At 39.5% G+C, this 12,925-nt stretch overlaps 1 protein-coding gene across 1 annotated transcript in view; it reads right to left on the reverse strand.

Annotated features, from left to right (window-relative positions):
- The window catches only part of LOC126416723 (protein piccolo), a 645,122-nt gene that overhangs the window by 54,747 nt on the left and 577,450 nt on the right, over window positions 1-12,925 (reverse strand). The window lies entirely within an intron of this gene.

The following is a 12,925-nucleotide window of genomic DNA, read 5'->3' on the forward strand; positions in this document are numbered from 1 at the left end:
TTATTTGTGCATGATTACTGTGATTTACATTTATTTGAACCTGTTTACACTATTCAAGTTCTGTTCTTCCTCTAAAATCACCCCTACCTCCCCCCCACACACACTTTCTTTTATTACCAAACTGACGATTTCTTGATGCCTTAGGATATTCCCTATCAACTGGTATCCTCTTTGAGCTGTGTTAAAACAGCACAAAAGAAGATATATGTTCAGAATTACAAAAACAAAGTTTTATTTCTTCCATATTAAATTCCTTTCTAATAAGGAAGATTTTCAATTAATTTTAGTTTACACTGTCGCCACATATGTATTTTTTGCAATAGTTTCTTCATAAAAGATCTCTCACTGTATTATATATCTTAAAATGGAATTATGGGAAGTCAAAACCTAACGAAAGGAGCTTCTTAAATTTGCTTTTATGTCAGTAACTCCTCTCATTTTTGCAAATAATTCTTTCATTACAAAGCTAATTAATGTTTTGACTTCTAACAATACTTTTTATTCGCCTATAAAGAATAGTTCTACACTAAATTAAGTCCAATAAAAACTGAAAAATGTTTACATAGCACATGGTAAATGAATAAAAGAGGGAAAAGTAAAAACTTCTACTTATAAATTGGATGCTGGTTAACAGACAAAGACAGAAGTTTAAGTGTTCACTAAATTTGGTTCTACCTATTAACCTGATGTCAAATGGTAAGAAGAGATTTCAAACTTCAAATTAGCTGTAAGACTGCCTACTCATCTCATAGAGCACTAGATGTTTAGATAATGATGCATTCTTTCTTGGATTCAGGGAGAGATGGTAGAACAAAATGAACTTAAAGCAGTTGCATAAAGTTTCCAGTAAACATAAAATCTTAGGATAAAAGGCTGCTCCTTTTGGAGCTACAGAGGATAGTAAAATAAGAAGCTAAAGAAAAACACCAGTCAACTGACTAGTCACTTCCAAAATTAGGTTTGAAATTAAAATCATTAGATGACAATGATAATGAAGGAAAAAAATATAGTAAATCTGGAGTTTCATAGCCCCAGCCTGAGGCCAAATTGGACAAGACTGGGAGAACTTAACAGTCATAGTCTCGTTAGGGAACTTCCTGGCATCCAACAAAAGTAATTTGAGGAAACAGTCTCGTGTCACATTGTAAATACAAAGGTGTTTTGCATTCAATTCCCAGCCAGTCCTGGAGTGTTCTCTGTTACTTATAGTTCCTTTCATCTTGGGTAATGATTTGTACACATGAAAAACACTTTAAAATTCCACTATGGTTAGAAATTCATACTAAAATAAATATTGTCACACATATGGCTGGGTAATAGTGTATAGCCTCCAAGATAGTTATGCCTAATAAAACCGTTTGGTGTTCAAAGCAATCTTTCAGCTGAGGAAAGCTTTACATTGAAAGCCCTAAATCATAGAATGCCCAGACAGAGATTTGAACACAACTTCCCATAAAATCTGAGTTCACTGTCTTTCACTCCCTTGCCTGGGGGTTTAAGAAGAGAACAGGAGGAAAGGAGGCGGAAAGTGTGAAACAAGTTTCAGTTGACTGTAAAGATTATCCAGCTGTCTCCAATGAGTCAACAAACATAATATTTTATGGAGTATAATATGAAAACCCTAAAGAAACAGTCAAATTGCATAAGAATCTAATAAATAGAGAAAGAAGAGGGGATAAGGTGAAGACTGGAACAGAAAAAAGTGAAAGTCTACTAGAGTTGATTAAAATTACTTGACAGTTGACACTTCATGCATTGCTCTACCTTCCTCCAATCAGGGCACTCAACTTCACAGATGACCTGTTCACTGTTGCCACACTGCCACAGCAAAAAGTCAGTTCATTTCCAATTCCTTGTCTGACTTTCTGCCAAAGATGCAATTTGGATCACATATTCAGAGAGATCAGCCTACGGTAGATAAGCTTCACACGACATTGCATCAAGCCAGAGTTTCTGAAGGCAGTAGATCATCAATACAACTGGTCCTAAATCAGCACAAGTAGAACAGTGCACAACAAAGGGGCACATACTTTGAAATCTTTATCACATTGACTACTTGATTAACTGGCTTAAATGCTGTTTTTTATTTTTTATTAAATCATTTCTGCCGTCATATTGAATTTTTATTTGCTCTCATATTTTGACTCTGTTTTATTTTTTTTGTTTGGAATTGGCACATGTCATCTATAGCCTGTAACTGAGGGCCAATCAAGACTGCTCATCAATCTGTAACCCGTCGGTTTGTGTAGCCAATGTGAGGAAAGTTTCAGGTAACCAATTAAAACAAGAAGTTACATGTTGTTTTCTGGGCAGAAATGGTAGTTGTTCATAGAGGTCAGCTTTATTCACTGTGAACATATTGAGTGTGATAAATATTACTGCTACAATTTGCTGTCTGCTGCTTTCAGGGTACGTGGCATATCATGAGGTTGTGATTAGGTCATGACACGAGAGTAAGTACTGGGCTACAAAACATGTCATTTGCCGAAATTCAGTCACTGGTTACTTAAATCAGCTGTTGACAGAGAATCTCACATTCCTGCCTTACTTGATGGTAGCCACTTCCAACACTGCTCCACCTTAAATGTAACACTCAGCACTGGTGAAGTGAAACGTCGTACCTGCATATCGCCTTTAACTGAAAAGCAGTTGATGTTGCAATAGTGAAAGATGTCAATTGTTGAGTAATTCTAATTGGACTGCAGTATAAAAAGAAAATAAAACAAAGGTGGCGTAAAATAACGGCTGCTTTCTGGTATCAGGTGAAGAAGAATAATGAAAAAATAATGAATGAGAAGAACTCGTAAACTAGACAATGTGACTTTCAAGAGAATTATCATACAACATTTAAATTAATAATGTTACAATACAGTGTCTGAGGTCGTGATGATTTAATTATTACAGAAAAATTAAGAATTCACCAGTGCTTGACATATGACACATCTTTGGGGTTCAAAGACTGCAATCCAACTCTCAAATAATTATACTTGTGAGGCATTCACAGGTTACAAAATCAATAATAGTGGCAACACACAAAAATAATAATACATTCACAACTGTAAATAGCAATTTCAGTGTGATTGCCAAATCAAATATCAAAATCAGTGGAACAGATGTAGCATTATGAAGCAGCTGAACACCAAATGTAACAGTGACCCAGATGCAAAAGCAGTATATCCCAAATAACCACACAGCACTATGTATGAAATGTATCCATATAACCATGTTACTGATAAACATGCATGGCTCTTTGTCTCTCAGTATTCTCAGAGTGTACATGTTTAATGATGTTGCCTTCTTCTCCATACAAAAGTGATACCCACCGAGACAACTGGGCAATAGCCATGTAGGATAGATTGGCAGATGGTATTATTCAATACATGCTTACTCTCAATTCAATGGAGGACACATTACTCACTGTATGGTTGGCAACATCACAATGTTACTGTCAATATCTGACAACAGTGTTATCATGTTAAATCCCAGTTGTGAAGAAGGAAAATGAAGGATATACACGATACAGCACACACACACACACACACACACACACACACACACACACACACACACACACACTGCCAGCCACCTTACGGTGCATCGCAGAGGGTACTTTGTGTACCACTGTCACTTTTCCACTTTGCTGTTCCAGTTGCAACTGGATCAAGGAAGAACAATTGTTGGTAACCGATCACTTGAGGTTGATTATCTCTAATTACACCTTTTTAGTTTTTTCTTGAGATGTGCATAGGAGGTAGCAATATATTGGTTGACTCTTCTACAAACATATGATTTCGGAATTTTAACACTCAGTGTCAAGGCTGTAGATTCTACAGAATGTGCTCCCTTCCAAAAGAGACAAGTCCAAAGGTTCTACAGACCAGTGTATTTTGTTATTAAAAAGTATTGAACATTGTTTCTGAATCTCTGAATATTGATATGCAATGTTTATACTATTAGTTACTAGCTGCATGGATAAATGGCATGAACGTGTGTCTTGTTTCCGTAGTATTTCGTTTGTTACGAGTCACTGTGTTTGCCTGTAGATATAACTGTGTAAAAGAAATGGTGCCCCATGGTTGATCTGATGATGAAATTGTCGACTTACTGAAATTTGGAGACAATGTCTATGTTCTAGATAGTGAAGTTGATGATTTGGATGACACAGGTAAGTTTGAAGGTATATTTCCCATACGATTGTACAATAACGTGTATTTGAAGCGTAATACCCATGAACACAACTAGAGACTAATTCTCACAGATGTAGGCGGCAAGAATTCAGTGCTTCATTGTTTTGGTATATTCATAACTGATGATGACATAAAATGACCGAAGTCGCAAACAAATCTCTATACATCACAAACAATTCAAAGAAAGTGTAGGAAAAATGACCCAAAACCCCATTCAGTACACAGTTCCTGGATGCCAGTTTCTCTTGCTAAAACTAGATGCTTCTTGGGCATTGTGTTTCATATGTTCATGTGACGTAGGCCAAAATTATCGAATTACTGGAGCACTAATAACAGTCAGTTGTAATTTTTGTCCACATATAATGAATCATTTACATTTCACGGAGATATTGTGATGTCTTCATATCGTTTATAACTCTTGACCAAAAGAAACCAGCAGAAGAAGGCCTTCATCTACGTTTCACAATGTGTCCTTACTATAATAATTTGAAAGAGCGATGCATGCAAGCTTATCATCCTTTTGTAAAAATTGACTATTGATGAAGGCATATGGCCATTTAGTGGTCATGTCAGTTTTCATATTTACATACAGAATAAACTAAGTATGGACTGAATTACACATGCTCACTGAAGCTAAGAGTGGCTACATTGTAAATGTCTAAGTTTAGTGTTAAAAACACGACAATGACAATTCATCACCAGCAGTTGTTATGAAGTTGCTGTCTAGCACCAATTGCTTGAACAAAGAACACACTGTTTGTTTAGACAGATTCTATTCTAATCCAAAACTCTTTGAGCAGTTATCTTGTGAAGCTACTGGTGCTGTAGGGACTGTAAATAAAACCAGAAAGTTGACGCATAAAGATTTGGTTACAGCTAAATTAAAGAAGGGTGAAATTCCATACAGACAAAGGAATTTTCTTGGCAATGAAGTGGAAAGAAAAAAGGGATGTATATTCATTGTCCACAGGACATGTAGCCATTTTTGGGTCACACACAAAAAGAAACCATATAGTAATGCAGAATGCCTTTGTTGCAGCATCTGCCATTGGAATTTGCTGAGCATCTCCATGGGGCTTTCGCACTTACCAAAAGAATGTGTAATGAAAGGCTCTTCTTTGGATCTTCTCCATTTCCTCTATCAGTCCTATCTGGTATGGATCCTAGACTGACAAGCAATATTCAAACGTTGGTTGAATGAGTGTTTTACAAGCTACTTCCTTTGCTGATGGACCACACTTCCTGAGTATTCTTCCAATGAATCTCAGTCTGGCATCTGCCTTACTTGTAATTAGTTTTATGTGACTGTTACACTTTTAAATACCTCTATATGCATAAGTCTTGACATTTTATGGGTATGACTGCTTCCGGAGGTTGTTTTATAATTGTGTAAGCATATAATCATGTATATTTCTGCCAATTTATGTACAATACATTACATTTGTTTATATTGAGGGTTAACTGTCAATTCTGCATCAAGCATCGGATACTCTGCGGGTCTTCTGCGTTTCATTGCAATTTTCCACTGTTGGACTTCACCATGTATAACAGTATCATCTGCTAGTAGTCTGACGGGACTTCCAAAGTTAGACTGAAAAGTCTGCACGGTTGTTGCTGCGTAGGTTTTCCACAGAAATAACTTAAGAAAAAAATATGATACACTGTGCAGTTTCTGAGTTAATTAGCACTTCAGTTAACCAAAAAAGCTGTTGGCTGGACAGCTGCCATATGCAGTTCATGTCAATTGATCCCATGGTGTACATGATAGTGCACAAGTACTTATTTGGGTTCAGTTCTCACTACTGTCCCATGTGAAATTTCTGTATCACTCTCTTGTTTGGTTTTAGGAAACTGAATAAAGAAGTCAACGACTATGGCATCAGCTTAAGCAATGTTATCCACTACTTTCTGGGTCTTACGAACAAATAGAGTGGGCTGGATTTCACATGATCATCGCTTTTGGAGCCCATGTTGATTCCTACAGGAGATCTTCAGTCTTCAGAAATTTCATAATACTTGAGTGCAAAACATGATCCAAAATTCTATAACAACAGACTGATGTTTTGTGCACCTGTTCAATTACCTATCTTGAAAACAAGAATGACCTGCACTGCTTTCCAATCACTAGGGACGCTTTGCTCCTCCAGCAACCTACTACTGTTATATTAGGAGCAAGTTCTTTTGCTTACTTATGCAAAATCATATCAGTATCTAATCAAATCCAGTAGTCTTTCCACTGATGAGCGATTACAGTTTCTTTTCTATCCCTTGGCCTCTTATGTCAATTTCCGTCATTTTGTCATTTGTGTGACAATTTGAAGGAGGAACTACAGTGTGATCTTCCTCTGTGAAAAGTTTTGGAAAAAGGCAGTATTTCAGTCTCTTCTATGTCATTCTCTGTTTCAGTGCCACTGTGGTGACAAAGTGCCTGGCTTTGATCTGTTCACTGATTTAATGTAAGACCATAACTTCTTAGGATTTTCTGTTAAGTCAACAGACAGAATTTTACTTTTGAATTCATTGAATGCTTGAACATGTATTTCCTTACATTAATTTCATTCAGTTCTTGTTTGTCTGTGAGGTTATGGATACATTTAAATTTGTGGTGACACACTATGCTTTCATAGAAGCTTGCTAACACAGCTGTTGAACCACACCAGGTTTTTGGCTGTTGAACCACACCAGATCTTTGCGATCCCTCACAATTTGCTCAGCATATACCTGCCTAAGATGTACTGTACAATACTCTCAAACTTTGTCCATTGATGTTCAACATTTTTGGTCCTAGAGATGAATTTTTCACATTGACCACTCTGAAATCTGCATCTGTCTCTCATGGTGACCTTATAACCACCAATTCCCTGTTCTAAGATAACAGACTCTATATGTTCAGGCCTGATGGTGGTCAGGAGATTTAATATAGTGTCTTCACATGTCAATTCTCTGATTAACTGCTCAACATAATTTTTCGATAAGGCATTTAGAACAATTTTACATGATACTATGTTGCTATTGCCCACCTCAAATCACTTCAGTCTCTCAGTCTATAGTGGCTAAGTTGGGATCTCCACCTTATACTATGCAACAAACAATAAAATTTGTGAATTTTTTCAGATGTTCTACCAGAACCTTCTTGAGGCAGGGAAGGCTATAAAAGCATCTGATGACAATGTTTGATCTTATTTAACACTTACTTCACTTTCCAAAGCCATACTAAATTCACTAAATATTCTCATGTTTTGCAGTTATAAACACATGTAAGCCTCTGGTGTTCAACCAAAGTTTGCAATATACATTCCAATTTAAACTTAGAGTTTCACTGCTATTTACGTCTGGCTTAAGCCAGCTTCCTGTCCTTAATATTATGTGAGCATTATTATCATTTATAAATGAGACTAGTCTGGAAACTTTTTGTCATTCCGTAAAAGCCATCACATGCCGACACTATGCGGCAACATGCCACCATCAAATTGGTGACCAGCTTAGCCCTTCCAACTACACGACAACGGACACCATGCGACGTGCAGAGGACCTTCGTGTACACCGAGCATATACACCACCAAGAGCCACGAACCTTCTGCTGCATCCACCAATGTCATGGGCAGCCAATCAGGAAGAAGTGTACATGTGCCGTGCACGTATTTAGGATCGTCCACAACAATATGGCAGTTATGACACAGCCAGCCAAGGGGGGAAGTCTATTTTAGATCCAGCACAGACGACCGCACACTGCGATCACCACCAAGGAACCTCAGAACCTGCTCAAGGGCCTGCTGGTATTCAATCAAACTTACTTGGTGAGACTGTAGAAACTGTGAACTCGTACACACCATAACGTAAGTGTTAATCTGTTCCAATGTGCTCTGTTCAAAGATAGCAAGGACTTCAACATTTGATAATCAACTATAGTTCAATTCTTTTATCTTGGCGGTTCGCGCATGCCTGCCCAGACGCGGCAGATTGCTGCGTTGCCAGCTGTACACACCAAGAGAAGCAGCGCCATAGTATAGTTCGCAAACTTACGTTCAGGGGGGAGAGCGCAGTTTATGAAGTAAAACTACCACGGCCGGATTAACCCCTTCACTGCTACAGAGACGTGCTCCCCGCATTCCGCGGTGTGCGCCATTTTGTCATCATCACACTGCTCGCCTGTGCGGACACATGGTTTTTTGACTGCTTTGACACACTTTATCATTCAATTTCACAAAAACTATTTGGCCCAAAAATTTGATTTTTACACATCTTCATGACTGATACCTTCCCCCCATAAATGACTTAATTTTGTTTCGATGTTCAACGCAGTTACTGTGCAGCATTTCATGTAGTAAACCACTGCACGAAATTTTGAAGAGTTTGCAGAAGTAAAAGTCCATAGCGTATACTTTCCGTATGGTCGATTTTAGTTGCCACTAGAAATTTCAAAAAATTACATTCAAACGAATAAAATTCATGAAGTAAGACACTTCGATATTGTTTTAAAGTAAAGAAAATATTAAGCACCGAACCAGGTTTGAACTCAGAACCTTTCGCTTAGCACCCATACACTTTAACCGTTACGCTAACGCAGCTCATCATTCAACACTACTCCTGGAGGACTTAAAAATACATGCAAAATACTGACAAAAACTGTTGGTATGACTATGAATTACTCACATTTCGTCGAAGTACAATAGGAAATAAACAATTACCGCTGTTCTTTATTGCGAAAAAGTGGTTAGTGAAAATGATACAAACACCTTTCCTTGCTATCACCTGAATTAGGAGGCTTATTGCTTGTTTGGTTTAATTAATTAATAGAATATGAAGCAATTGGTATAAATAATGCTTTTTCCAAACTTTCTATAAAAAAAAGTCTGCTATCAAGACATTGCTTTTGTTCAATTACTTTATTTATGACTGAACGTTTCTAAAACTGTTGTCCGTGCTCTGTACTGCAGTTGAGTTCTGGCAACGTTGTTCTCTGTTCATTGCCTGACTGTGTTTTGTGATGTCGGATGCGCAGAACGAACCTAAACTCGGCCACCGTCATAAATGACGCGCACTTTAGTAGAGAGCAAACTCTGAATGTGAAAGCCTTCCTTCTGTTGTTCCAAGTAATTGCATTTATTTTTGAACATATTTTCCTGTTAGGAAAGAGTTACAATGTTGATTACTTCTTTCTTTCGAAGGTCAGCAAAGACCATTTGTGTTGAATTAATTATATTCTTATATACAGAGGATGAACTACATGGTCATGTGTTTCTTGTAGAAGTGTTGAAAGTTCAGGATACTTCACTTTCCATAGACACTCCTGAAGTTAATGCTATATTAATATTTTCTTCTATGATCTGCCATGACAAATGTTACTCACTTTAGCGAAAGAGAATAGTATTCTTACCATGCACTGACCCTCGTCGATGGTGTCATTTTGTTGTCAGCAGAACTTGCTGGGCTGCAACTGGTTGTTCTGGTATGTTTGCCAACACGTCTACTGGCCACAGAACAGAGATTGAACATTTAATTGCTGTCTGTCCTAAATGTGCAGGTCAACACACCACCACAAGGCAAAGTTAATCACCATAGCCAGAGGCTTCACAGAGACATGAGCACGTCCACCTAGATTTTGCAGGCCCATTTCTGGACACTTATTGGTTGTCTGTCACAGCTGCCTACATTTGGTTTCTATACATTAGAAAGTGCCTTTCCACAAGAGCAGAATCAACGGTGTGGGCCTTCACCACGATCTCCACTATGGAAGGCCTACCCTGCACCTGGTGACAAACAATGGTCCACAGTTTACTTCACAGACTTCAACATTTTTGTGCGTAACATGGTATCCACCACATCAGACTACCCCCTTCCTATCCTCTGTCAAACAGGGACGCAGAATGCCACATATGGACTGTCAAGAGATAGATATAGGAGTTCATAGGAGACACCATGGTGGAAGACACGATCACACATCATCTCAGTACTTACAGCTCCAGAATGACTGGCAAGAAGAGCCTGGCAGAACTGTTACATGGGTGCCAGCCGTGCATGGTGCTGAACCACCTGATGCCTGTCATACACCCTCTCCGGGCACTTACGTTGCCGCAATACATGCCATGAGCCTCTGTTTGGGCTCACATTTTTTATCATAACGAGCAGTGGATTCTGGCAGTCATCCATAGCCAGTAGGGTCAGAGAATCTTCACACTGCAGATGGTGAACAGGCTGGTGGCCCACCATTGCAGTCAACTCCCCCCAACGGTTGGGGGACCAGCCTCCGTTGTCCTCACGCATCTCTTGAGCTTGCCAACGTCACCCTCCTCCAATGTTAATTCCAACCCTACGCACACGTGTCAGGAGCCAGGTCTGGGTGAGGTTCAATGGCAAACAATGACACCAGATTGTCAGCAGGTGCCGTATCAGCCACTTCTGGTTCCTGCCCCTGAGTTTCCAGACATCCCCAAGGATCCAGGTCCAGCATTCCCAAGCGGCTTGGGTTAAACTCGTGGGCATCCACCTGCGGTGGAACCATCACCACCAGCACAATTTTCAGTCCTGCTCTTGGTGGCTGCCAACGGACAGCTTCTGCCTGACTGAGGGCGCTTCTCGACAGTGCCCAGGAGAAGGGTGTTGCTTTGCTGGGTGCCAAGTGGCAGAATCTGTGTTGTGGAGAGGGACACCACGATTGCATCATCTCACAGTCACCCCACCAAGGGAAGAGGATTGTGGTAGAACCTCATGTTACCACTTATGTCTTACCAGCACTTCACGAGCCACCACCATAATGGAACACAAGGCGCCGGCTCACATCATTATGATTCCATTCACCAGGATCCATGCCAGGTGGCTCAGGTCCATCCGCCAGGCAACAGAACAGTAAAACAGCAAAGGCAGCTTTACATTGAGGTCAGTGCCCACAGCACCACCTCGAGAGAGGGAGTAACAAGTTATCTGATGTAATCCCAAAGCAGAGAATACTCATTCTTGTTCTGTTATGGTTTGTTCACGCACTCACTTGACTCTGCTCTCAGGACTCTCTTTATGTAATTAGATTCGGCCTGGCATTGCACTTTGACTTTGTATGGAACTTCAAAACTGTTTTGTCAATCAAGTGAATTTTCTTCTACATGCATAATTATTTGTGGGTGTGTATGGTTACAATAGTAAGTCCAATAGCTTTAGAGATATGCTTATTAAAATCCAGTAGCATTCTGGAAAAGATTTGCATCTATTTCTTGTGTAAAAGGTTGTTATATCCACAAAGATTTCATAGTGATAAAATTACAGAGACTGGGGTTTATACAGAAGCATTCAGAAAATCATTAATCTGCCACAACAACTGTACACGGAATGTGAAAAGAGGGAAGAGCAAGACAAAGAGGGCTAGTACTAGCAAGTGGTGGTGGTGGTGGTGGTGGTGGTGGTGGTGGTAGCAGCAACAGCAGTAGTAGTAGTAGTAGTAGTAGTAGTAGTAGTAGTAGGAGGAGGAGGAGGAGGAGATGGAAGGGGATGTGGAAAAGAAAGATGAGAAAGGGATGCAAATAATGCAGGAAAAAAATATCTTCAGCCAGACACAATGCTGTGTGTGTGAAATACTAATGGAAAACCCACCAAAGACTGTCAACATCTTTCTGTATGTGTACAAACAAGAAATAAATAGAATGAGATTTTCACTCTGCAGCAGAGTGTGTGCTGATATGAAACTTCCTGGCAGATTAAAACTGTGTTCCGGACCAAAACTCGAACTCGGAACCTTTGCCTTTGATGGGCAAGTGCTCTACCATCTGAGCTACCCAAGCACGACTCACGACCCTTCATCACAGCTTCAATTCTGCCAGTACCTCGTCTCCTACCTTCCAAACTTCACAGAAGCTCTTCTGCGAACCTTGCAGAACTAGCACTCCTGGAAGAAAGGCTATTGCAGAGCTGTGATGACGGATCATGAGTCGTGCTTGGGTAGTTCAGATGGTAGAGCACTTGCCCACGAAAGGCAAAGGTCCCGATTTCGAGTCTCGGTCCAGCACACAGTTTTAATCTGCCAGGAAGTTTCAAGAAATAAATAATTCAAAATACTGCCATGGAAAATGCAGATTTCATTAACAGTTATACCTTTACTAATACAAAAAATTGGTCTGATCAATTAACAGTTTACCAGTATCATCAATACTCATGACAATCCAGCTATTTGTACCAATGTATATTCTGTGAAGCAACGGTTCATATAAATCCCACAGCATTCATTTGAAACATATTAAGAAATAAAATACAACTTCTTAGTCAAAATGCACATGCTGGTATGGTGCTACATTTACATCAGTATTCCATAAGTCACCCAACAGTGTGTGGTGGAGGGTACTTCTAACAAATCTCTCCCTCCCTGTTCCATTTGTGAATGGTGCACAGAAAGAACGATTGTTGGTGAGCCCCTGTATTAGCTCCAATTTCTTGAAATTTTTCATTTTGCCGAGAAATATGCGGGAGTAAATAATATGTTGCCTGACTCTTCCCGGAAAGTACTCTCAAAATTTCAGTAGTAAATCTCTGTGTGATGCATCACACCTCTCTTGTAACATCTGGCAATGGGGTTTGTTGTGCATCTCTGTAACGCTCTCACACAAACTGAATGATCTCACGATGACATAAGCCAATCTTTATTGGTCCCCCCTCCCCCCGCCCAACCAGTCCTGTCTGGCAGGGGTCTCATACTGAATAACAACATTCAAGAATCGGCCAACAAGTGCCTTGTAAGCCACTTCTTTCATGGATGA

The sequence above is a fragment of the Schistocerca serialis genome, chromosome 8 (assembly GCF_023864345.2).
Source record: "Schistocerca serialis cubense isolate TAMUIC-IGC-003099 chromosome 8, iqSchSeri2.2, whole genome shotgun sequence".
In the NCBI taxonomy this organism is placed as follows: Eukaryota; Metazoa; Arthropoda; class Insecta; order Orthoptera; family Acrididae; genus Schistocerca; species Schistocerca serialis.